This window comes from Lithobates pipiens, unplaced genomic scaffold (assembly GCF_037356315.1).
Source record: "Lithobates pipiens isolate NorthernLeopardFrog02 unplaced genomic scaffold, aLitPip1_a1.2 Scaffold_27, whole genome shotgun sequence".
In the NCBI taxonomy this organism is placed as follows: domain Eukaryota; kingdom Metazoa; phylum Chordata; class Amphibia; order Anura; family Ranidae; genus Lithobates; species Lithobates pipiens.
The window spans coordinates 26,536,797-26,558,658 of record NW_027507788.1 but is presented as its reverse complement, the minus strand read 5'-3'; the positions used below and the strand labels follow the sequence as shown (position 1 = coordinate 26,558,658).

Genomic DNA, 21,862 nt, shown 5'->3' with positions numbered 1-21,862 from the left:
GAGCTTTCTGTATGCCCTCCTGTAAGCCAAAGGACCAGAGGTCAATCCCCACATCAGATAGATGAACGCCATCCCGCCTGAGATAAAGCCCTACATTCACCTCCAATTCCCTGTGTCTTACCACAATGCCCCCGTTCTGCACTACAAACCGCCCAACAACCTTATTAACCCTAATCCTGGTTTTCTCAAGGCTGGCTAAAGACCTGGCCCCCCGCCACACCGTTCTGGCCACAATGTCTGACCACACCAAAATGGTGCCCGGGAAAAGGACTCGCATGCGCAACACATCAGCCTTGATATCCGCCAAAATGTCCTTCACTTTTCGAACTCCCAGGTCATTGCCCCCCGCATGAACGACCAGCACATCCGGGGGCCTATCCCTCAAAGCGAAACGCTCCACCTCCCTCATGACACGCTCCCACCTCATGCCCGGGAAACCCAACCACATCACCCTAGCTACCTCCCTGGGGATACCTAATTGCCTGCCTGCTGGTAGAGAATCACCTCTCCTGGCCCCCCAGCAGACGTACGAATGCCCCAGGATCCAAACGAGGCGTTGAGAACCTCCATCTGGAATGAAAACAAGAGAAATAACACAACAACCAAAGGAATGTTACAAGCACAGTCCTCCCCCCCATAAATCCCACAGCAAAACAACCCCCAGCCGCACCATCCTTACCCCAGTAGCAACTGCGGCCGGACATAGGACCGGAACCTCCGGGACTCCCATCTACCAATCCGGCGAACCACCGCCTCCTCCAGCCCACATCGAGCCGCCTCCGTGGCCGCCCCAATCCGAAAAGAGTGGGACGCGTAGTCCCGCTCATCCAAACCCACCGCCCTCAGGCATTGCCGAAAGACCGACACAAACTGAAAACGGGATAGAAAAGAGCCCTCCTCGTGCACCAAAAAGGGGCCCGCCCTCCCAGGCCGTACCGCCCGGAAAACCCGTACCGCCGCCACCGGGCACACTACCGAGCCCGGCAGGGCGAGCAGCGTAATCGCCACTCCCTTGCCCCGTTGATCAGTCTTAGACCTACGCAACCGTATACTCACCCGATCCGCAACCACCTGCACGTCCTGATCCAACAGACCCCCAGCCACCCGTTTTGAGCGACACACCAACTCCCCAATCCTAAAAGCCCCATAAAACGCCAGCGAAAACGCTGCCGTAAACAGGACGGTCTCGTAAGCAGACGAGCAAACGTCCACCAGCCGAGAACAAATTGCCACCAGATTGTCAAATGACACCGGCCGGCGCGCATCCCTACCCTTCCAATCCCTCCTGTACCCCTTCAACGTTTGCCTCACCCAAAAATCCTTCGTCCCGTCCGGCTCCCCCCACAGTTTGAACAAAAAGGCCAACCCCGCCAGCTTCCGCTCAATAGATGCGGGAGACAGGCCCGTCTCAATGTTCCGGGCAACCCAGTACAATACCACCCAGCGCCGGTCGGAGCCCCGACCAGCCACTCCAACCTCCCGCAGGAACGCCCACCATTCCGCCCACACTCTAGAATAAGCAGACCATGTAGCCTCACTCAACGACCTTTTTAACCAACCTGCGGCGATTCCAAGGGAAGTTCCCACATCCACCCGGGGCATGGCGCCCCCGACTCCTCCGCTCCCGGCGCCAGCTGCCGGAACTTGTCCCACTGAAAACGAGAGAGCGAGTCAGCCAAAGAATTCTCCACCCCAGGTATGTGCACAGCATAAACGTAAACATTGAGCCGCAAACATCGAAAGACCAGGTGTCGCAGCAGCCGGATGACCGGGGGGGAAGAAGCAGTCATCCGATTGAGGACCTGGACCACCCCCATGTTATCGCAATTGATGCGCAACTTCAAATTACGAAACTCCGCCCCCCATAACTCCAATGCCACCACTATCGGGAACAATTCTAGCAAAACCAAATTGCCCAACAACCCCGCAACCTCCCATGAGCGTGGCCAAGGTTCCGCACTCCACCGACCCCGGAAAAAGGCCCCATAACCCGTTGAGCCAGCCGCGTCAGTAACCAACTCCACATCGAAGTTGCTCACTGGCCCCGACATCCACATAGCCCGCCCATTATACGACTCCAAAAATTCATGCCAAGCCCGCAGGTCCTCCCGGTGTTCCCTTCGCAAACGTACGAAGTGGGTAGGGGCGGTTACCCCGGCAGTGGCCCCCGACAGCCGTCGGCAGAACACACGGCCCATAGGGATGATCCGGCAAGCGAAATTCAGCTTGCCCAACAGGGACTGCAGGGCCCGAAGCTGAACCTTCGGCCGGCCCTGCATGCCTGCCAACTCCGCCTGCAGATCCCGTAATTTACTCTCTGGCAATCGACACTCCATTGCCACAGAATCAATCACGATTCCCAGAAAACTCAATTCCGTCACCGGGCCCTCCGTCTTATCCCCCGCCAACGGCACCCCGAACCTGCCCGCAATGTGCTGCAACGTGGACAGAAGAATCGCACACACACTGGAGGCAGGCGGGCCCACGCACAGAAAATCATCCAAATAGTGGATGACCGACTCCAGGCCCGAAACATCTCTCACCACCCATTCCAAGAATGAACTAAAAGCTTCAAAATAGGCGCATGAAATGGAACAACCCATGGGCAGGCACAAGTCCACATAAAACTTGCCCCGCCAATGGCATCCCAACAGCCGGAAGCTGTCCGGGTGGACCGGCAGAAGGCGAAACGCCGATTCCACATCCGCCTTGGCCATGAGAGCCCCACGACCATACCGCCTGACCCACCGTACCGCCGCGTCAAAAGAAGTGTAGGAAACCGTACACGCCTCCGGGTCAATGAAATCATTGACCGACCCCCCTTTCGGAAAAGACAGGTGATGAATCAAGCGAAACTTCCCCGGCTCCTTCTTAGGAACTACACCCAACGGGGAGACCACCAGGTCCCCCCACGGCTGCACTTCGAAAGGACCACCCATCCGGCCCAGCGCCACCTCTTTACCCAATTTTTCATCCACAACCCCCGGGTGATCTAAAGCCGATCGCAAATTCCTGGCCAACGGCGGCACCCCTCCCAAAGAACAGGGAATCCTAAAACCGTCCCGAAAACCCAGAATTAACCCACGCGCCGCCGCACCATCCGGATACCTATTTAGGAAAGGAAGCATCCTTCCCAGGTTCACCGGCGTCATCCCTTTTGTGACCGGCGGCACCGGCACGCTGACCTTTTTTGAAACAGCGAGACAGGGGGTGGGTGCCGCCGCACCCGGAGCACTCATGCTTGAAGCGGCACGCGCCTCCGAATTTACAAGCCCCTTCATTAAAGGGCCAGCACACCCCCCACTTCTTTCCGGCCGGCAGTCCCGAGGAAGACGCACTCCCGGCCCCCCCCTGAAGAAACGGAGTGGGGGCCCGCGGAGCAGACATAAGCCTCATCCAGAGGCTTATGTCCTTGTGATCCCACCGCAGGTCAGCCCGCACTGCCTTACGCTGACGAAACTGCTCATCATAGCGCAGCCAAGCCAGCCCTCCATACACTCGGTGAGCCTCCCCAATCGCGTCCAGGTAACAAAATAACGCCGAGCAATGCTCGGGGTTCTTTTCCCCTATCACGCTAGCCAATATAGCGAACGCCTGAAGCCAATTTGCAAATGTGCGCGGGATCAGCCGATACCTACGTTTTTCCTCGTCGTCCTTCTTGGAACTGTCCGGCTTAACCCTGTCCAAATTAAATTTCTCGAGGGGGAGCAAGGAGAAAATCTCCACATACTCACCCTTGCCGATTTTGTCCCGCACCTCCTGCTTCAAATGCGCCCCCAATGGGCCTTCGAAACAAACATAGACTTCGCACCGGGCAGCATCCGCGATCCTAACCAGGTCAGACCGCGCCCCCGGGTCCGCGGGCACCGGGGGGACCCCCGGGCCCACAGCCCCCGCATCCGTGCTCCCCGACACCGCGGCAGGCGGTGCATCCCGCGCAGGAATGACCTCCGCCCCCCCGGCCCCCCCCACAGTACCCATCCAGGGGGCCACCTGAGGCGACCCGGAGCCCCCAGCAAACTTACCCACCAGGGCCTGCAGCCCCCCCAACAGCTCCTGCAACTGACCTGACGGCCCCCCCGGGGCCACAGGCCCCGCCCCCTGCGCTGAACCTGCCACAACCCCCCCCAATACATCCCGGGATCCCGTGGGCACCGCACCCCCCTGCGCCACCCCCATCAGATCCCGCAAGGCATCCGCCAGCAATGTAGACTCCCGCAACTTACCCGGGCCCCCAGGGGCCTCGGCGACCGGTACCGGTCCGGGTGTAGAAAAGGACCCCTCCTCCTCCTGGGACAGCTCGCTCTCCGAACCGACCTCTCCAACGCGCACCGGGGACGCGGCAATCCCCCTGTGCTCCGCGCGGTCCATCCGGTCCCTGCGATCCGGGACTGCAGGCAATGTCCTCCTCCCCCCGCCGCCCCCGGCATGCCGGCGTCTAAAACCAGCCCTGCCAGGCACCTTGGCAGCCTTCTGCGACCCACCCTCCCCCCCCTCCGGCATGCGACCCCCCCGGAGCGCCCCCCTCCCCCCCACCGCGCGGATGCTGGCCCCAGACCCAGCCTGCCGCAGATCCCCCGCCACGTGCACCCCCCCCCCTTGGCCTGCCGACCCAGAGCCATCCACACTCCCCCCCACCTCCACCGGGCCCCGTGCGGTCCCGGCGCCATTTTCATGCGGCCGTGAAGCCCCGCCCCCCTCCGTTCGGCGGCGTAACGACCGCCCGGACCGGGGGGAGCCGATAACCTGTCGTTTTGCCGGGGGGACCGATCGGTCCACCCCCGGGCTCCGGGAGTCACGAGGCGGCCGAGGAGTAGGCCCAGGAGAAAAACGCGCCGGAGGCCGAGACCTCCGCGCGCGCAGTGGAACCTCACCTGTCCCGCCGCCGTCCACATCGCCGTCCGTCAGGTCACCCACACGTTCCCGCAGCCAGTCCGCACCGTGCACCTCCGCCGCCCGTCGCAGCCGCGCGAAGAGTCCCTCGAGGTCCGCCATAGCAGAGGAGCAGCGAAAAAACTGCCTCCTCTGTGTCACACTGGGCTCCGAATGATTCCTTAAAGCCACACCTCTCCCTTTTATGTGACCCCTCCCCTACACTGAACTTGTTTCCTGCAAACCTTTTCCTGAACTCCACCCATAAAGCTTAACCCTCTGTGTCCCTCATCCACACTGTCATGTCCAGCACTCCTTATATCATTGTATTCATAATCCGTGCTTCTCTGTGTTGAAATTTTATCTTATACTGTAGCTGAAGAGCTCTTGGCTTACTTCTAAGGTCCTATTCACACTTGAGTTGAGTCGTTTTTTTTTTACTGTTTGTACTGGTGTTTTGGTGCATTTTAGGCTTCAGCCTTTATAATATTATTTCAAGTCAATGGGAAGCTAGTTGCTAGGCAGGAAAATGCACGTATTTCAGGCAGGCACTCCTATTGAAGTCTTTTGGGGCTTGTGTACCATTAAAGAAGAATTCCAAGTATGGCATGTTTTACATTGTGAACACAGGACGTTGGCCAAGCGCACCATTCAGAAACCGCCTAATGGATACAAAGCGTTCTTCGATTGGATGAGGTGAGGAAGCAGGCCAGAACAGTGACGTTCACCTTGTCCAATCGGAGAACACTTTACATTCATTGAGAAAATCTGTACCAAATAGCTGAAGTTCTTTGTTTACAATGCACCAGGGCAGCCACTTGGCACAAAACCCGGAAGCTAGTGAAAATCAGTGGAGTAATGATGTCTACTGCAGTGATTTTCAGCTTCTAGATTCCAATGGCTTCAGTATTTTGTGAGCTACGGACCTGGAACAAGTACTGAATTCAGATCACGAGTTCCCATTCTCCTTTTGTGATTGTTCTGGGTTAGTGATGTAGGAAATATTAAAGCCAGACAATCAGATTTTAGTTTAAAGGACGGGATTAAGCCTAGTAAATTATTGTAAGCTAGCACCCACCCAGGGCTGGACTTACCATTGGGCTTGACTGGGCTCAAGCCCATGGGCCCCGCCCAATAGGGGGCCCCCACGGGCCCTGCTGAGATACATAGCGATGTGTACTCGGCTTGGCTCTGCTCACAGTCACGCCCATTCTCGCCCTATGATGGACATAACGCAGGGACTGGGCATGACTGTGAGCCGAGCCGAGTACTCTCGGCTCTGCTCGGGACTGCGAGAGGTCCCGAGAGCTGCCATAAGCTGCCGAGGGGACCTGAGAGCCGCCGAGAGGACCCAGGACTCAGTATATTGGTGGCGCCATTTTTAAACTTCAACTGGGGTGTGTGTTATACACCAATAAATATGGTAATGTATAGAAGGTAGGGCCCAAAAGTGACTCAAGCCCAGGGGCCCCCACCACCCTAAGTCCTGCCTTGCTCCCACCCCCAACCCAAGTGCCTTACTTGCCTCTTTCCAAACCAGGATCCTCCCATAGTGTTTACAGCTTCTTAGCTTCATGACAGTAATTTACCATTGACTTGAATGGGGCTATATTCAAATGGTGCCACCATTCGAGTCTGTGGGAAGTTACCAAGGCACCAAGGGAAGGGAAGTAAAAAGGCATCTGGATGATGGGGTGTGGGGCTATGGAGAAGTCCTTGTTTACACGTGTGGCCAAGGGGAGATAAAAACAGGCAGTTGAGCTGTGATTTACTGCCTCCCATGGTCATGGCAACCCAAAATGTATACAGGTCGCATTCGGCAGGCAGTACCAAATGAATGGGGCTGTACCACAACAGTGCTGCAACAGCATGTAATGCTTAGGTCCAGTAACCTATGTAAGCTTGCCTCCTTCTAAAATCAACTGCTTTACACAGTGTTTGCAGTTTTTGCCCATCAGGGTAGTAACTTACAATGAACTTAAATAGGATCTTACTCCAGTGATACCACCATTCGAGTCTGTGGGAAGATAACAAGACACCGAGGGAAGGAGGAAAGAAAGCACCTGGGTGATAGTGGTGGTAGGCTCGTGGAGCTATGGAGAAGGCCTTGTTTACATGTGTGGCCGAGGGAAGACAAAACCAGGCACCCGAACTGTGGTTTTACAGACCCCGTGGTCATTGCAACCCAAAACTTCTACAAAGTAGCGTTTGGAAACAGTACCAAATGAATGGGGCTATGCTGCAACAGCATGTAATGTAAGGCCCAGTAACCTATTCTAAGTGCACCTCTTTCTAAAATCGGCAGCCTTGCACGGTGTTTACAGCTTTTGCTCTTTAGAACCGTAACCTAGACTTAAACAGGACCTTTCTCTAGTGGTACCGCCATTTGAAGTCAATGGGAAGTTACCAAGACACATTGGGAAGGAGTTAAGTAGATACCTGGGTGGTGGTGGTCATAGTAGGGTGGTGGGGCTTGGGAGAACTTGGCTTTAGGCCTCATTTATATGTGTGATCAAGGGATGGTTGAGCTGTGGTTTTACCATCCCTGTGGTGATGGCAGCCTAAAATTTATACAACAGATTGCATCAAATAAATGGGGCTGTGCCACAACCGTGCTGCAACAGCATATAATGCTATAGCTCCCAACTGTCCCTGATTTTGAGGGACTGTCCCTGATTTGGAGCAATGTCCCTCTTTCTTGCTCATTTGTCCCTCATTTTGGTCTGATCTATATAGTTATACATAAAATGCACTATTTATCAAAAAGTGTTTCCAAGTGCTAAACCTTTCATCCAAATCCTAAAATGTAAAAAACAATATAAAGAAATGGTAGTGGTAAAAAAAAAAAGCCCCCTGTGGATTTAAAGGGGTTGTAAAGTTTTGTGTTATTTCACCTTAATGCATCCTATGCATTAAGGTGAAAAAACACCAGTCTGTGGCCGGCCCCCAGCCCCCCCGTTTTACTTACCTGAACCCTCAAACTTGTCCCACGGGAACACGCCCTCCTCGCTGAACACAGCTGTACATACGATACTGAGTAAAACTTCTGTCACCATTTTCCTGTAACTTCTTTCCTACTCGCTAAGTTCCACTTCAATCTGCTCATAGTTTCCATATGCACAAAGAACTGTATTCTTAATGTTTTAGCCGAAGACTGACGACCACGGTGGTGTATAGTTGCCTATTGTGCTTACGTTGCCTTGTCTGTGCTGCAGAGTTGCAGGATCAGCAGATGGGTTTGTCTTATCATGGCGTGCATGAGTGACACATATTTGTGAGTCGGACACTTAGGGGGTTATTTACTAAAGGAAAATCTACTTTTGCACTGCAAGTGCACTTGAAAGTAAAGTCGCTGTAGATTCGAGGGGGACATGCAAGGAAAATAAAAAACAGCTTGCACATGATTGGATGATAAAATCAGCAGACCTTCCACTCATTTCAGATCTACCCCTTAGATTTAGAGCGACTGCACTTCCAAGTGCATTTGCAGTGCAAAGTGGATTTGCCTTTTCGTAAATAACCCCCTAAGGCTGGATTCACACCTATGCAGTTTAAGTGCATTTTGCATTTTGCATGTTTGCACCACAGAATGTGTTCCATAGGAAACCATGTTAAATGGACTGTAGTGCAAATCTGCAAAATCCAAAAAGTACTAAAACTGCATAGGTGTGAATCCAGCCTTAACCTCATGAAGGTCAATGAAGCAGCTAAGGTTTTCAAGGTGTACTCTAAATAGAACCTGTCACTTTGACCATACAAGGTTTAGATGAATTTAAACTGAGAAATTAGTAAATGCAGCAAAAGTGAGCCTAAGTGGGTGGGAGGGTAGTGATGTGGAGGTTGGAGAGCCCTGAAAACCCAGGGTATTTTGGATGTGTGATAAATAGTTTCCAGTATAGACTGTTACGTTGCTTATTCAGTGTCCCTGTAAAGGACAACCCCGAATCCCGTTACACTTATGCCCCTTACACTAGGGTGCCCACGTGTCCTGGATTGCCTGGGACATTCCCGTAATTAGCAGGCCTGTCCCGGGTCCCGTGCACCTTCATTCCGGGACAATAAAGTGTCCTGGAATCCAGTGGCGTAGCAAGGGGGGCCTAGGCCCCGGGCGCAACATTTGGGGGGAGGGGGCCAAATCCCGCATCAGTATGTGTTGCCCCCGCTCCATACTTCTAATTTCAATTTTCTGTAACCCCGCGCTCCGACCGCCATGTTAAGTCTCAGGCCGGCCCCTGGCGCCCTGTGATTGGGAGCGAAAGGGGTCATATGCGCCAGGTGGGGCTGGCCTGTACTCAATCGCTGTGGAGCGGGGCTGGCCTTCGCTGTGAGCTGTAGCCGCTGTCTCCTTCTCCTCCTCCTTTCCGGTGTCTTGTCTAATAACGTCATCCATCGGATAGTGTCCGCTGTGTACTGCACATGCGCAGTACACACCAACACAGATTCCGAAAATTGCCGAGGATGAACGGCGCCTGCGCCGTGAGTCCAGGTTCTATACCCACTATCCAAGTGGACATAGAGTAGGAATAAAAAAGAGCCGAGTGCAGCGAGGCCGAGCCCCGAAGCGTGGCGAGCGAAGCTCGCCCGCGAGGGGCCCTTTAATACTCACAACCCTATGTCCGCTTGGATGGTGGGGCTACCGCCTCCACTCACGGCGCAGGTGCCGTTCAGCTTCGGAAATTTTCCGAAGCTTCGTCTGCTCCGTACTGTGCATGCGCAGTACGAGGCGGACACTATTTCATGGCCGGACACTATACGGCAGAACACCGGCCATACGCACGATGAACACAGACAAAAAAGAAAAACGCATTTGGAGCAATCGTCTAATAAGCTATTTGGTAGTATACAGTTTTCAAGAGCCGGTAAGGACAGTCCATGCAAAAATATCCGAAGGGACAAGCACAAACATTTTTCTCATAACATAACAGAATGAATGATTTTCCTGTAATTAGTATAGTATTTGTGCGGAGAAAAAAACGTGTGACCAAGACCTCAGAAACAAAAGAATACATTTCGATACAATACAATACATCACTTCTGAAGTTGTATTCTGTTTTATGAGAATTTTCAGAACTTTAGTAACCTAAGGTTTTCAATATAGTGGTAAAAAAAAAAAAAGCATTTGTGGGTTTAACCAATCTTGTTTTTTTTTTTTTTTACAATTCTCCTTTAAGGGGGCGTGGCAAGGGGTGTGTCCTATGCCTGCATACTTTTGCTGATAGGTGTCCCTCATTCCCATCTCAGAAAGTTGGGAGGTATGGAGCCGGGTAGTGACGTCACCGCTCATTGTGTTGACGACACAGCTTATTTCATGTCAGCTGCAGAGGAACAAGGGAGCACAGGTTAGGTGAGTATTTGGGGGTTCCCAATTGCAAAGATGCTGTCACTTTGCCTTGCGTGGCCAAGATGACAATGGGGTTCATTTACTAAAACTAGAGAATGCAAAACTGGTGCAGCTGTGCATAGAAACGCAATCGGCTTCCTTTTTTTTGTCAAAGCTTAAGTGCACGTTCACACAGGGGCGACACGACTTGCAGCGCGACTCACAAACGCGACCTGCACACGACTTCAGCAGTGACTTGCAAAACGACTACTGTATAGAAGTCAATGCAAGTTGCCTGAAGCCGCCCCAAAAATAGTACAAGAACCTTTTTCTAACGGTTCCATAGTACAGAACGGAGCGCGATTTGTCAGGCGACTAAGTCACCTGACAAGTCGCGGTAGTGTGAACGGGCACTTATTGAAGAAGCTGAAGTTAGAAGCTGATTGGCTACCGTGCATAGCTGCACCAGATTTTGAACTCTCCAGTTTTAGTAAATCAACCCCATTGTGTCTTTCAGATAGAACATTGGCGCTTTAACCACTTTCAGACCGGACCATTTTGCTGACTTAAGACCAGGCCCCTTTTTGCGGTTCGGCACTGCGTCCCTTTAACTGACAATTGCGCGGTCGTGCGGCGTGGCTCCCAAACAAAATTGGCATCCATTTTTTCCCACAAATGGAGCTTTCTTTTGGTGGTATTTGATCACCCCTGCGGTTTTTATTTTTTCCGCTATAAACAAAAATAGAGCGACAATTTTGAAAAAAACGCATTATTTTTTACTTTTTGTTATAATATCCCCCCAAAAAAATAAATAAATATAAATATATATATATATATATATATATATAAGTTTTTTTCCCTCAGTTTAGGCCGATACGTATTCTTCTACATATTTTTGGTAAAAAAAATCGCAATAAGCGATTATTGATTGTTTTGTGCAAAAGTTATATCGTTTACAAAATAGGGGATCGTTTTTTATAGCATTTTTATTAATATATATTTTTTTTACTAGTAATGGCGGCGATCAGCGTTTTTTTTTTTTTTTTTTTTTTTTATTGTGACTGTGACATTATGGCGGACACATCGGACATTTTTGACACATTTTTGGGACCATTGTCATTTATAAAGCAATCAGTGCTATACAAATACCCTGATTCCTGTGTAAATGACACTGGCAGTGAAGGTGTTAACCAGGGGATGGCAGTGTAGGGGTTAAGTGTTCCTGGGGGCGTGTTACTAACTGTGGGGGGGCTGGGCTGTGTGTTGGTGAACGCTGATATCTGCTCCAATCACAGGGAGCAGTGATCAGTGTCGCTTGTTGCTAGGCAGATCGGGGAGATGCTGTTTACAACGGCATCTCCCCGTGAGACGATCGCAGGTATCCCCGCGGGACCCACGACCGGACTCACGGGGGTCCTGACCGGCATGCTAGCATATAGAAATGGACATACCTGTACGCCAATATGCCTGCCCGTGCCATTCTGCTGTTGTGCGCCGATCTGGAACTGGTTAAAGCCTCATGTACACTGCTGCTGGCAAATAGACGTTCAGAGGCATCAGCTGCCCCTGAACTCATCCAATGTTCTCTGATCAGTACACGTACACAGGTTCGTTTAGTGTAATTTTTAGGCTGTTGAGTTTAGAGGCCTTTTTTGGAAAGCAAAAAAATAAAAATGAGTTCAGACGCTGAGTTTAGAGGCATTTCAAGCGCTAAACGCTTCTAAACGCGGTAACTCTCATTTAGCCGCAATTTGTTTACAGGCGTTTTTAATTTTTGGCTATTTTTGAAAAAAAAAAAACGCGGCATGTAAACGCAGCAAAACAGACATTTTAAACCTGGGTTACTATCTGTCAAGTTAAATCGTTCAGGAGAGGTTGTAAAAATGTCCGTGTACATTAAGCCTAAAGCCGCGTACACACGGGCGGACTGTATGGCCTACTTAGTCCGTCATACAATCCGACGGACAGTCCGTCCTACTTTCGAATGAACGGACTTGACCACACACGGATGCACAAACAGTCCGTCGAAAGCTTGCGCGATGACGTGTACAGCACGTACGATGGGACTAGAAATAGGAAGTCCAATACACATCAATGCACCCTTCCGCCGTGTAAATCCTTTCTGAGCATGCGCCATTCTTAGTCCGTCGAACTAGCCTACTGACGAGCGGATTGTCCGCTGAAACCAAAGTATGACGGACAGAATTTCGAAAAATCCGAAATACTTAGTACGCCAGACTGCATGCTGAAAAAGTCCGCTGAAGCCCACACACGAGCGGACTGTCCGCTGAAATGTGTTTCGACGGACTAAGTAGGCCATACAGTCCGCCCGTGTGTACGCGGCATTACCCAACCACCCTAAATGTTGGTTGAGATTGTATTATTGGGTCAATGGCGAGATGTCAATGGAATGTGGTGGCTGAAAGCACCAACTTCGCTAAAATTGGTGTTTGCATATACTGAGCACATTGCTTTTATAGGCTTATGGATTGGTTTGAAGACGATTGATTTTGTACAAATTATTTTTGTACTACATCTCTTACATATTCTGGGACTTGCGTCGTGTATGAAATTATGCAAGCGGGGCGTATACCCACATGAAACTGGCACACAGCCATTTATTGCAGCATAGGCTGTGTGCTCCAGTTTTCTTTCCAAGGTGCAGAAGTTCACCCTCAACTTAGGTTGGAAGCCTCAAACCACCTGGTTGCATAAGACCTAAATTTGGCTTGCATGTTTTCATATAATCCATTTCCCGCATCTCAAAAGTACAGAATTAATTTGCCCCAATTTTTAGCAATTTTGAAGCTTCAACACTCAATACGCACTATTCTGTTCTCATTGACATCTCAGCGATGTGCTGTGGCTCAATGCTCAGGGAAGGTACGGGAGCTACTTTGGGGCAGTAGGAAGTTTTTTTGTCCCCAACATACTTCAACAGGAGGGCCTGAAAAATGTGTGGAATGTGCACTTTTCCATTTGATTTAATGCCTAATGACTGTCTCCTCCCACGTACGTAACTTACTGTTGACTAAACATAACCACTCAAGCCTGAAAGTGCGTGAAAAAATGTACAAGCGTATGATAAATGTCCAAAAAGGCCGATACTCAAGTGTGAATGTAGCCTTATGCCGCCTACACACGATCAGATTTTCCGACAACAAAACTGTGGCTTTTTGTTCGAAGGATGTTGGCTCAAACATGTCTTGCATACACGTCACACAAATGTTGGCCAAAAATTCCAAACGCGAGAACGTGGTGACGTACAACACGTACGACGAGCCAAGAAAAAGGAAGTTCAATAGCCAGTTTGGCTCCTTCTGCTTGATTCCGAGCATGTGTGAACTTTTGTGCGACGGACTTGTGTACACACAATCTGACTTTCTGACAACAAGTTTTGTTAGCAGAAAATTTGAGAACCTGCTTTTTAAACATTTTGTTGGTGGAAATTCTGACAGCAAATGTTCGATGGAGCATACACCTGGTCGGACATTCCGACAACAAGCTCACATTGAACATTTCCCGTCGGAAAATCCGACCATGTGTATGCGGCATAAGGGTTCGCTCACAGTAGCTTGCATGGTATAACACTGCTTTAAAGTGGTTGTAAACCCTTACAACCAACTTTGACCTACAGGTAAGCCTAGATTAAGGCTTTACCTGTAGGTCCAAGAAATATCTCCTAAACCTACACGGTTTAGGAGATATTTGCTGAAAGACAGGCACCGCTGTCTACGGCACATGCGGCGTAGACAGCGGCACGCAGGCGCACTGAGCACGCCGCGGTCAACGGCGATATGCCGCAAGTGGCGGCTCCTGTGCACGGGAGTGACGGCTTCGCCGAATGACAGCGGCGGAGCAGCGAGACCCACCGAGAAGATGGATGCGCCGGACTACAGGGGACAGCGGTGACTTCGCTGGCTCCTGTGTCAGGTAAGTGACACATAATGGACTACTATGCGATGCATAGTAGTCCATTATGCTTTACCTTTGCAGGGAATGAAAGAGGAAGTAAACTCAACAGGGTTTACTTCCTCTTTAAGACCCCTTTCATACTGGAGCTATAGCGTTAAAAATGGCGCCTGCAAAATGCCCTAAAACAGCTGCTCCATTCACTCCAGTGTGAAAGCCCGAGGGCTTTCACACTGAAGCGGTGCGCTGGTAGGGCATCAGAAAAAGTACAATTTATAATAAAAGATTAAATTATAAACAAAAAGAAAAAAGAAAAAGTCCTGCCAGCAGCTTTTTAGGAGTGGTGAACTCACCGTTCCTCCGCCGCTGCTCCCCAATAAAATCAATGGGGCAGCACTGCGATACCGCCTGGCTGCGTTTTGCGGGTGGATTTAACAAGTTTTCAGCCACTAGCGGAGGGGGGGGGGGTTAAAATCACCCCGCTAGCAGCCAAATAGTGGCACTAAAACGAAGGTAAAGCGCCGCTTTACTGCTGACACTGGTGCCGGCTCAGAGTGTGAAAGGGGTCTTAGGGCTTGTTCACATGGGCTTTGGTTTCTGAAGAGTGATTTGTGTTCGGCACGCTTGTACGCATCACCGCCTCACCGCCTGCTTTAACTGATCGCAGCATTAGTATTGCACATGGTTGCAGAGCTGGCTAAGTCATTTGAATGGGTTGCGTTCGCTACACCCGCCAAAAGCGACAAGGGGGTATTATTCGTGCCAAGGCAGCAAAGCATCATGGCCGTGGCATGTGTACACCCCCGGCCTCTGCGGCTAAAGGAGGTGAGGGGGGGGGGGGGGCTGTAAAAGCACGACTCAACTGTAGGGTTTTCAGGCCCCCAAGAGCTAGTGTGAAGAAAGTCTTCCTGTGTAGGTTAGTGTCTGGCAGGGTGGCGGTGCAATGTTTTAGAGCATCGCACAATTTACTTTTATTTTATTTTAATTTTTTTACTTCGGCACATAATGTCTCTTCATTTATATCTTGGCAGGGCAGCGCTGTGCTATGCAGTGCACTGTGGTACAATGCAGCATGTCTGCACCAAACCTCACACCAGTGTTGTGGCAAACAATTGTTTTCTGTGTATTCTGGTGATTATTTACATTTTTTCAGCAGAAAAGTGTGAGCCGCCTCATATAGTGTGACTGTACCCGGACTGAAATGTGATCGATGTACAATTCCAGTCAGGGGACCAACATGGACCTCTACATTAGGCAGCACAATAACACACACACTGAAAAAGGCAATTGTTCTCTGCAAAATAAAGTAGCAGTTTGGCCTTGACCACCTCCTGATATTGTTAGAAGTTTTTTGTTTCCTGGTATTTTCCTGATAAATATTATACAAGTCGTACTCCCCGTCTAGGCCTCACAGCATGTTTAAGTTTGCCTGCAGACTTGTAAATAAAGACTCTGTGGAAGTGTAAATTCTCTGAGGTAGCAAAATCCCGACAAATAGAACTTCTGTTTATATGCAAATCTTATTTTTCTCATTCAACTGACTTTCAATAGTAAAATTCTTTTGTTGTGTTCGCATTGTAATCTTCCTTTTGTTCTCAATGGCCTTTCCATGGCTGGATTAAAGTAGAACGCCTGCCAAAAATGTTTTCTTCAGTTGAGGATGTAGTGTACAAGGATAGAACCTATGCCGTTTTATTGCCTTTGCCCTGTTTGTGAGGTTCCCCTCACATCCTGAGAAAACCTCAATGATGAGGGCACAGGCAGCAGTAAGGATCTGACAGAATTTCCAGCCCCCCCACTCTGATTACACCTCCAGATCCCCCCCACTCTGATTACACCTCCAGACCCCCCCCCCAATCTGAATACACCTCCAGATCCCCCCCCCACTCTGATTACACCTCCAGATCCCCCCCCCCACTCTGATTACACCTCCAGATCCCCCCCCCACTCTGATTACACCTCCAGATCCCCCCCCCACTCTGATTACACCTCCAGATCCCCCCCCACTCTGATTACACCTCCAGACCCCCCCCCAATCTGAATACACCTTCAGATCCCCCCCCCCCCACTCTGATTACACCTCCAGATCCCCCCCCCACTCTGATTACACCTCCAGATCCCCCCCCCCCCACTCTGATTACACCTCCAGATCCCCCCCCACTCTGATTACACCTCCAGATCCCCCCCCACTCTGATTACACCTCCAGATCCCCCCCCACTCTGATTACACCTCCAGATCCCCCCCCACTCTGATTACACCTCCAGATCCCCCCCCCCCACTCTGATTACACCTCCAGATCCCCCCCCCCACTCTGATTACACCTCCAGATCCCCCCCCCCACTCTGATCACACCTCCCAGATACCCCACCAGATCCCTCCACTCTGATCAAAACCCCCAGATACCCCCCTCCTCCACCACAGACACAATTACCCCCACCAGTCTTGTAACACCAGGGACAGGAGGGTAAACTGTGTCCTGTGCAGGCAGGAGATTATCTCCAGCAAGACTTCCAGTGGCGGCAGCAGCAGCACCCATTGGGGAGCCTCTTCCCACCCTGACCTCCTCCACCGGCACCCCCTACCGGACTCCCCCCGGTACAATGTGGCACTCACTGCCTGCACATACTCTGGATCAGGATCTGCCCACTGCTCTGCCCTCTTCTGCATGCTTGAATTTGTTCTCCCTGCTTTCTCAGTGACAGCAGCTAAAGGTAAACTAAAACCTCCACGCTGCACCCTCTCTCCTACTGGGCGCAGCGTGGAGATTTTAGTTTGCTTGCTGCCTTATGGTGGTGTCGGCCCTGTCTGTGCCCCTCTATATGTTGTGCCCGGGGCGACTTCACCAACTGTCCACCCTCCCATGCTACTCCACTGGTGTGATGTGGTGCCTTTTGCTTTGATTGGCACTCCAATGGACTTCGCTGACAGACCTAACCTAACCGGCATTGCTGTGTGCTGCTATACCAGCACACCAAGGATCTCCAGAGCGAGTTCAAAGCTTCATTTAGCAATCACATCGTTACAGCAGATTGCCACATTTTGGAGCCATGCAGGACCCCTTCATCAGGTATGTGATTGTTGCAATCTACTGTAATGATGTGATTGCTGAATAAAGCTTTGGACTCGCTCTCGAGATCCTTGGTGTGCAACAGTCTCTTGCTCTTGTTCCAGCCGGTGGTCGCTTCAGCCCCTACATATATGCACATCCATTTCTACAGGAACAGTGCGTTGGAAGCTATAAATAGTACAGGCACCATTTTTAGTGTGTCGGCAACCAATTTATTTTGAATGTGCTGCCTAAGACCCCTTTCACACAGCCGATCCGTTCAGGTTCGCCTGTCCGTTTTTCAGGCGGACCTGAACGGATGCTCCATAGAGGTCTATGGAGCGTCGGATATCAGCGGTGACATGTCCGCTGACATCCGACCCGCTCCGATCCAAAAAAAATGTGACGGAGGAAAAACCTACTTTTCCATCTGTCATCGGTGAGGATGGACTCTACGTTCCGTCGTCATCTGATCTCCCATAGGGGAGAGCGGCGCTCTGACAGGTACGTCCCTGCGCAGTGTGCAGAGACAGACCTGTCATCTTCCTGCTCAGCGGGGATCGGCGGATCACTGGTCCGCCCCGTCTGAAAGAGCCCTTAATGCAATGCACATTGTTGCACAGCTGTATTTACCTGTACAGTGTAAATAGGCCCAGTTCGTACCCTTATTAAAACGGAAATTGAAGTACCACACCACTGCTGAGAGGCTCAGATCCAATTTTATGCCAATAAGTCAGACAACCCAAAAAGCAACTAACATGATATTATATTGATGTCAAATTCATACGGTGAGGTGTTTTTTTTTTTTTTTTTTTTTTGCTCTGATGAAGGGGGCACTTTTGGACCTCTGAAACTCATTGGTGACTTTTTGAATTGTCCTCTTGAATAACCTTGTATCTGGACCTCTTAGCGGTGGTGTGGCGCTTCAATTTTCGTTTTTGTTACATTACTAGCCAAGGAGACTCTGTAGAAGTCACCTGCTGGGTAACCAGATCATTTACATCAGCATCAATACTATACGATTGTAATGGCATTGAGATAACCCTATGGAGGATCCACTCCTTTTTTTTTCCCCACTTTTTCTCAACAGTTTGTACCGTTGACATTCCAAAAACTTGGGCCCAACTCCATCTATCTCCATTCCTTACTGCTGACCCATAAATATGAGAAGTGACCTTGCTGACCAGTAATGAGATGTTGGAAGAACTTGCCTGAATGATTGCATGTTGAAATTGAGGTTGTAAGTAATTTTGAATGGGATATCTTAATGCAACACACTTTGTCTCAGAGTATTATGTGCTGTCAACGTGCATGCATTATGCACCTCTACAGTGTAAATGGTCTCTAAGGCCTGGTGTCCGGTGACATTCCAAAACCTTAGACCAGTGATTCTCAACCAGGGTTCCTCCAAAGGTTGTAGGGGTTCCTTCAGCATTGGGCCATTTCTGCCTCTCAGATAAGTTCCCACCGACACCATTGATCTTTTTAGCTATCTGTAAGGAGGTAATTCTTCCCAATGACCACAAGTGTAAGAACCCTTCTTCCCACTGTCCATCACACCAATGTATCATGAGTTGTAGATTTCTAATTTTTAGCAGGGGTTCCCCGAGACTGGAGAACTATTTCAAGGGTTCCTCTTTGTTGAAAAGGTTGAGAGAGGCTGCCTTAGACCCACCTCTATTCATCTACATTCCTCACTATTGACCCATATCTATGATGAGCCTTGCCAACCAGTAGTGAGATGCGGGAGGAACTTGCCCGAATTCTCGAACATTTGTGCTGGTTAAAATTTGGGGTCATAGAGCGCCTTTTGTTTCAAGGGACACACTGTGAATGTGTGAAGGCCCCTGCTTTAGCACTTTCGAAGTGATCATGGTTCCCCTTTAAGTTGTGACTCTAATGCCGCGTACACACGACCGGACTTTTCAACATCTAAAGTCCGACGGAATGATTCCGGCAGGCCATTCGATCGTGTGTGGGCTGCAGCAGACTTTTGATTTGCAAAAGTCTGACGGACTTTAGAAATGGAACATGTTTCAAATTTTTCCGCCAGAACTCCGCCGGACCCCAGTTCCTACCGAGAAATCCGCTCGTGTGTGTGCTAGTCCGACGGACAAAAACCGATGCGAGGGCAGCTATTGGCTACTGGCTATGAACTTCCTTATTCTAGTCTGGTCGTACGTCATCACGTTCGATTCCGTCGGACTTTGGTGTGATTGTGTGTGGCCAAGTCCGTTCATTCGGAAAGTCTGTTATGCCGCGTACACACGACCAGACTTTTCGAGGGATTAATGCCGGCCATACACGGTTCGAATTTCGAAAGAATTTTCTTTCGAAAATCGTATCTAAGAATTTTCGTATGAATTTCGCACCATTAGTGGGCTGCAGCAACAGCCGATATTCGTGCGGAAATAAAATTTGAGGAATCGGACATGTTGGAAATTTTTAGAAAAACGAACGATTTTCTGATCAATGATGGGAGAATCGTGCGAGAAACGTAAGAAAATGTACGGAGATAAAAGAAAATGTACGGAGAGAAAAGAAGATTCCCAGCCAAGAAAATTCTTTTCTGTAGCAACATGAGGTGAAATTGAAGGCTTGGTCGGCCGAATTTCGAAAATCAATGGTGGCATCATCGGATCACAAAAAAAAACGAATTTTCTGATTTTGAAAAGAAAATTCGTTCGAAATTCGACCGTGTATGGCCTGCATAAGTCCGACAGACTTTCGAAGGAGTTCTGACGGAGATCTGGCAGAATTCTGACGGACTTTCCGAATGAGCGGACTTGGCCACACACAATCACACCAAACTCCGACGGATTCGAACGTGATGACGTACGACTGGACTCGAATAAGGAAGTTCATAGCCAGTAGCCAATAGCTGCCCTAGCGTCGGTTTTAGTCTGTCGGAATAGCATACACACGAGCAAATTTTTCGGTAGGAACTGGGTCCGGCAGAGTTCTGGCGGAAAAATTTGAAGCATGTTCCATTTCTAAAGTCTGTCAGACTTTTGCGAACCAAAAGTCCGTTGCAGCCCACACACGATCGAATAGTCTGACGGAATCATTCCGTCAGACTTTGGATGTTGAAAAGTCCGGTCGTGTGTACAGGGCTTTAGAACTCTGTTAGAACTCTGTTAGAACTCTGTTAGAACTCTGTTAGAACTCTGTTAGAACTCTGTTAGAACTCTGTTAGAACTCTGCCAGAACTCTGCCAGAACTCTGCCAGAACTCTGCCAGAACTCTGCCAGAACTCTGCCAGAACTCTGCCAGAACTCTCCTAGTCCCTCAAAGTCCGGTCGTGTGTACGTGGCATAAGAATAATTTGTTTTTTATCTATGCTCTCTTTAGAAAATGTCCCAAAGGTCATGGCTTGTTTTATTTTTTAGTTTTGTTTTTATTTTTTAGTTTTGTCAAGGTGTTCACACTGCTTGTGCTCCCATTATGTGCAGCAAAGTTATTTTGTCTGAACAATGTAGCGCCAGGATACAGGGTTTACTGCAGATTTCATCTGCACGCCTTAATGCGTGTTGCAGGCCCATGTTGCTCTCTGCGTGTTTTGTAGTCTCGATAAAGATACTGAGCTCGGAAGAGAAGGCGCGGGAGGTAGGGAAGTGGTTAATGGCGGTAGATAAGGCACTTTCACTTTCTGGTGCATCTCTTTGCTCATCTGCACATTCTGCTCAAGTAGGTCACACAGAATGTTTGCTGAATCAGTAAGGCAGCACAACAAACAGCACAGTAACCCACAGCAAAGTATCTGCTTTTAGATTTCATCAATTTAGAACAGTTGGAGGGGTGGAAATGCGAGGTTATCATGTGTTTTGCTTTTTAGGTCATGCTTCTTCGACTTGTGGATGAGTATGGGCCTAGACTTGTATTAAAGGGACCCTGTCTATAGGCCATTCATTATAACAATCTTCCCATGAAATGATCTGTGTGTAGCACTAACCCCCAAAGGAGCTGCTGGTTTAAATAGGGCTTACCGTTACCTTCTTCTCCTCCTCTATCTGTGTCTAGAGGTTGTTGTAGAACATACAAGAATAAGTCTTTACCACAGATGTTGTAGAACACGTAGGAAAACTAAACTTGTAGAACACTCATGTGATACCTGGATCTTTCAGCCAGCTTGGCGATATCCACGAGACCGGATTCTCTTAGGTACTTCAGCTTCCTCCAGGCTCTTGCTACCGTGTTTCCCCGAAAGTAAGACAGTGTCTTACTTTCTTTTTATCCCCAAAAGCCCCACTATGTCTTACTTTCGGGGTATGTCTTATATTGGAAAAAAAATTTTGTTTTAACCATAAAATTAACATTTATTAACAACCTGAACAGTATTGTATTCACCACAAAACAGTTTTATAAAAGGAAGTGCCAAGAATATCTTGTTACAACATTGCATAACATGTAAAACAATGAAAAATGGTAAGAACGAACAGTGGAATACTGGAAGATAAAACAGATTTATGTGTGATACAGTACCACCTGCTGTATTTAATCCAGTGTGACACCTGCTGATACCCACTGGGTTACATACAGCAGATGATACCCCAGTATGCCAGTGTGTATGTTTTACTGATGTATGATTAATACTGTGTGCATTACCGTATTTTAAGCAGGAGGCGGCAGTGACAAGTGCAGGGGACGGCGCGGTGACGTATGGAGAGGGGGGCGGCTCAGGCGTGGGCAGGAGGCGGCGCTCATTAAGATC

The 21,862-nt window shown here is 49.5% G+C and overlaps 1 protein-coding gene across 6 annotated transcripts in view; it reads left to right on the top strand.

The window, feature by feature from the left end:
- The window catches only part of ARHGEF1 (Rho guanine nucleotide exchange factor 1), a 194,227-nt gene that overhangs the window by 19,800 nt on the left and 152,565 nt on the right, over positions 1-21,862 (top strand). Inside the window, exon 2 of one of the 6 annotated variants that reach the window (XM_077456658.1) lies at positions 18,242-18,391. The exons of the other annotated variants lie outside the window; for them this stretch is intronic. The gene's annotated coding sequence lies outside the window, so the exon portion shown is untranslated. The remainder of the gene's footprint in view (positions 1-18,241; positions 18,392-21,862) is intronic. 6 annotated transcript variants of the gene reach the window in all.